At 33.7% G+C, this 5,396-nt stretch overlaps 1 long non-coding RNA gene across 1 annotated transcript in view; it reads left to right on the top strand.

The window, feature by feature from the left end:
* The window catches only part of LOC139426715 (uncharacterized), a 14,528-nt gene extending 9,376 nt beyond the window's left edge, over window positions 1-5,152 (top strand). The window contains exon 2 of the long non-coding RNA XR_011637933.1: window positions 4,673-5,152. This is a non-coding gene — a long non-coding RNA (uncharacterized lncRNA). The remainder of the gene's footprint in view (window positions 1-4,672) is intronic.
* The last annotated feature ends 244 nt before the right edge of the window (window positions 5,153-5,396 follow it).

Raw genomic sequence — 5,396 nt, 5'->3', positions numbered from 1 at the left:
AAAAAAAAAACACATTTATTATTTATCAAAACATTTTGGTTTATAATTAACAATCTTCCTTTCTTTCATGTTTGCCCATTTTACAAATGCTTCTTGAAAGTTAAATGCACTTTCAGGGCCCTCAATATTAATCATTAACAAATTGTTTACATGGTTGATTAACAACCTGTTTCGAATATTAGTTTTAATCAAATTAAGGCAGCTAAAGCCCCTTTCACAGTCAACAGTGTGCATTGGTATTGTTGCACAATACTCTATAACAGAAGTTATTAATGGGGTTTTCGCGGAAGCTTTTTTTTAAATGGAATTTAGTAAAAACCTTTAGCAAAAATGCGAAAATGCTTTGTTGAATTTTAGCATTTTTGAGGGGTCTTTTCGCATTTTGCGAAAAAAGCTACCGTAGCGGAAACCCTGCTTCGTATTCTGAGGAAGTCTGAAGGATAAAATGAGTTTTAAAAATCTAATTTTCAACAAAAATTTACTACCCCAATATTATAAATTGTTTAGCATCTTTGTAAAAAACAAAAAAAAAGTTCACAGTTTTTTCAGAAAAAGACTAATTCAATGAAAAGTTCTAGTTGATTTAGATGATATCATATTACAAATTTATTTATATTCATTTGTTTAATCTTTAAAATTAAAAGAGTACTCGTCAAAGAAGTTTTTCCATTCTCTCAAATAACTGCTTCCATTTTCTTAAGCACGTGTTTTGAACTGCGTCCATTTTCTTAAACGCGAATTATGAGGTATGTCCATTTCCCTAGACTAGCATTCCGAGCTCCAGATTAAAACTCACGGACGTACTGCTTTTAACACATTATCTGTAGAATTTTTATTGTTGAATGGTGTGTGCTTCAAAATTTCTATTAATGGTTCTCACAGATATTTAGTATAACCAGCCTGTCAGCGGACATTCAATATGGATTGGACATATTACTTTATAAAATGAAAATCTAATCCTACTTAGTTAAAATATAATGCTTTTTTCATTAAATAAATAAAAATAGACATTTAGAGTTCTTTGAAATAGTTCTATTACTTAGTTGTTTTTTTAGCATTGAAATTTTCACTCATTTAATTAACATTTTCATTGATCAAATTAAACGTCGTTAGGAATATTTATTTAAGATTGTATATTTTTAGGCAATTTTACTTGCTGTTTCATCTTGCTTTTTCATAGATGGATGACCTATTCGACCAATTCTTATGATGTGAGGGTAGAGTGAACAAAAAAATGATGAAAATTAGTCATTCAAATTAGATTTTGTGTAATTCAAATTAAATATGAATGTTCACGTTTAATAGATATATTTGTTGTTGTTTCTAATGCCTCTTGACAACCTAGTAAGCCTGCTTGAAATCAAGTGAATTTTTAAAGCAGAGGGAGCGTTTCTTGTTTTTTCCGTGGAACCGTGTATGGCCAAGAATACGATTTCAGCCACACACACATCACTGTCCGTTTTGCATGGAGGACCCAATTATATTCCATTCATTCATCCACGCATCGTAATTTTGACCTGAACCAGAGAACGATCCATCTCCAATTCAGTACAATTGGAGGTGTTGAGAACATAGAGGACTTTGCAACCCCGACTGATTCAAAGTGCACCAGTCACCATTTATTGCACTAGGATTCATTGGCCGGCGAGATTCGAACTTACGCTCTAGCGAACACGAGCCTAACGTCCTACCAACCAGGCTATCCCGGCCCATGAATACATTTAAATATATCAATGAATTTGTTCAAAATTAGGAATTGTATATTATTTATGAAGTTTTATAAAAATTGTCCACACTAATCCCCTCTCACTACCTTTTCTTATAGATGTAGTGTGCGCAACGAATAATTTTTAATAACTATTTATAATTTTTATTAGTTTATTTAATAACAATCCAAAAATGATTGAATTGTACTCAAATTTTTAAAGCCTTTTAAAGAATGTAATTGTAAATAGCAAAATAAAAACTTCGAAAGAAATCGGTAGAATAGTTATTTAAGTCGTTCGTGTATTTATCAATTGATTTCTCAAGAATAAAAATGATAATAATAATAATAATAACATATATATATATATATATATATATATGTGTGTGTGTGTNATATATATAATATTATTTCTAATAATATATATTTATATAATATATATTTCGATTCACGATAAATCAAAAACATTGAAAGATATTATATGTTACTTGCACCAGAATTGTATAGGATTATTTTAAGATTTGTTAGGGATAGTCGCAGATGCATGATCCCATAGTGACACGACTCACAGCTAGCCGGTAATCAGTTTCCTTCCAAATGCATGATAAGATATATGAATCAAATCCACCGATAATTGCTCCCAGGGACTAATATATAGGGGATATCTGCCATCATATCCATGGCTGCTGTAAATACCCTGTTTCAGCTTTGCTAGGTAAACAGGAAGAGGAGGAACAAATATCCTTTAAGTAAGCTTACAAGCAGACAGGCAGAAATTACAAGGTGTTAGGGGTCAGACTAGGACTTCTTGGTGGCCATTGATTAGGTGGCATGTTTTATTCCACGGCCTGTCCAATCCATCTGTGAGGGTAATCTTCAGTAATCGACCAGTGTGGTGGTGCACCTTCCAATTGGGGAATAAAGTTGTCAATGTCTCACTGCAACTGTGGCATAAGCTAAAGAGTTAACATATATGAAATAATTGGCTACTGTGGAATCTTGCTCTTGAAAAAAAGGCGCCGATCACTTTTTTTTCTAGACACTGCACATGGCACTTTTACCTCACTGGAATCTCTGTGAATTTGAGATTCTCTGTTCTTTAAAAGCGAATATTATACTTGTTTATCTTCCATTGATGTTGCGTTACTGGTAATAACTAATCGGAATTGATCACTATCGATGGACTTGATTCAGTCATCTTCACGCTTGGGTGGAAATGAATTATCTGCTCTAAGAAATCAAGCATAAAACATCTGTTATAGTTTTTAATTAATTCCATACAATTCAGTTTCATGTAATATAATAGCTTACATTGTTCTTGATTTATTGTAAAATGTATACTTCTTTATGAATCACCCTATATATGCATTATAATATATATTATTAAATATCTTTGGAAAATAAAGAATGAGATTGTTGAGTAGTTCAAATTATTTGTATTACGCTGGTCGACAAAATTAATGCAATAAGAGATGGAGGACATTTTCCCAAATATCTCAAAAAATACTGAATATAAATAAATGAAATTTGGTATGGATATAGCTTATTCCATGATAATGAAGCATGCAAAACGAAAATAAAAGTGCCATTCACAGGCAAGACCTATTGCCAATAAATCCAATGTAGTCTGAACTTAAGGATAAAAGATGACCATAAAAGTGAGGTTTGTACAGTGTGTGTTGCCTCTAGTATGGTGTATGGTCACCCCTGACAGACAGACAGCATGCACAAAGAGTATGCATGCTGTTAATAAGGGAGTTAAGGAGGACTTGTGGATGATCCTCCCATTCTTCCACCAGAGCAATTTTTAAATCCAGAATGGTTCTGAGAGGAGGTTGGCGCATCGCAATAGCTCTCCCAATAGCATCCCAAGCATGTTCAATAGGATTCAGGTCAAGGGATTTGGCTGGCCAATCCATTCGTTGAATATCCTCGCTTTCCAGATACTCATAAACCATGAGAGCCCTATGTGGTCGCGCATTGTCGTCCATAAAAATTAACTCAGGGCCAACAGCGTCCCTGAAAAGACGCACATAGGGCTCTAGGACCTCCTGCCTGTACCTCTGGGCATTCACGGAACCATTGTCAATCACATGGAGAGGTGTGCGGGTATCTTGCATGATCCTTGCCCAAACCATGAGTCCTCCAGCAGCATAATGGTCCCTTTCGATAATGTTGCTGGGATGGTATCGGGTTCCAGGCTCCCTCCATATCATTAACCGTCCAGAAATAGCGTCATAGAAATGTGCGTCATAGAAGAATATAGCGTCATAGAAACGTGCGAAAATGCTTTCCATCTCTTAATTTTGTCCACCTCTGAATTAGTTTGTTTTTTCATTCAAAAGAGCACTATAACATGGAAGAAAATTATTTGAATCAAAGGTAATAACTTGCATAATTTTTGCTTAAGAAATAAATCTTGAGTTTTTAAGACAACAGACTCTTCCCAACACGAAAAACAACGATAAATTACAAAACTCCGCCTATTTTAGAAAACTTTGGTATCAAACCCACTCAACCATAAACTGCCTCATGACATTAGCAATCAAGATTTACAGATATCGAAACACTGCCATGTCATTAATCGATTCTACGTCTAGCCGTAGACGTGCCTATGTGATATGCCTCCGTATAATGAGGTGGTCCATGGAAAATTATGGGTAACATAAGGTGATTTATCAATGCGATGAAGCTGCATTATGCACAGACTGATTAAAATTGACCTTCATGAAGCACAATCACACAAGACAGTTTTGCTTTTGCTATCCTGCACGCGTACCAATGATGTGCAGGGAAGCATGACGATTTCGAGGCGCCATTGCCTATGTGTATCAATTATTAACGACTATCGATAATCGAATTAATAAGGAATTTTTACGATCAGAAGATATTTTCAGTCTTAATTATTTTGAAGACTAAAATCTTTGAAATGAGATGACTGAATAGTGAGGTATTAATTTGTTGCAGGTATTTCCTGGAGTTACCCTCAAAAAGCAAATGATACGCAATGGGACGGATTAATTTGAATTTCAGTTTGGATTACTTATTACATTTATGAATAATGAGGTTTTGAATGGATGCTCATGTAATTTGCATTCGAGAAGAAGTAACTGCATTCTGGATTGATGACGAAGACGCATCGCAAGAATTTGAAGCGATCGACACTGCGCATCTAGAAGAGAAAATCACGTAATAGATTTGATTTTAACTCCTAGAAAACTTAAATGGGAGTTAATATACTTCTTGTAAATTTTATCTTAAAAGTAGTGGTTTCTTTTTCATTTTGTTCTAAAATGATCACTTAGAAAGTGTTAGACAAATTTGCAATTTTGTCATTTAAAATGAGATAATTTTAAGTGGTGTAAAAAACTTGTATATCTTACAATTAAAATCCCCCGACCATTATTGAAGAAAGTAATAAAAAACAATAAAGAGTTTTTTAATTTTTTTCATCTCCTTCTTCAATTTTTGTCATTGCCAGCATTTAAATGACATATTCTCATACTTCATGCCTCAGAACCATTAAAGCAAATTAGTTTGTCTGTTAATGACATTTGTATACAAGAATCTTTAACTTTCTATTAAAGTACGGTCATCTTAACAGCTTTCTCAATGCGTCATAGCAACGATTGCATGAATTATTAATGCATTTCGTAATTTTCACTCCAAATCAAAATAATTCTATCGTATC

The sequence above is a fragment of the Parasteatoda tepidariorum genome, chromosome 10, assembly GCF_043381705.1.
Source record: "Parasteatoda tepidariorum isolate YZ-2023 chromosome 10, CAS_Ptep_4.0, whole genome shotgun sequence".
NCBI classification, from domain to species: domain Eukaryota; kingdom Metazoa; phylum Arthropoda; class Arachnida; order Araneae; family Theridiidae; genus Parasteatoda; species Parasteatoda tepidariorum.
The sequence above is the reverse complement of the archived record's forward strand: the minus strand, read 5'-3'. Positions and strand labels throughout refer to the sequence as shown.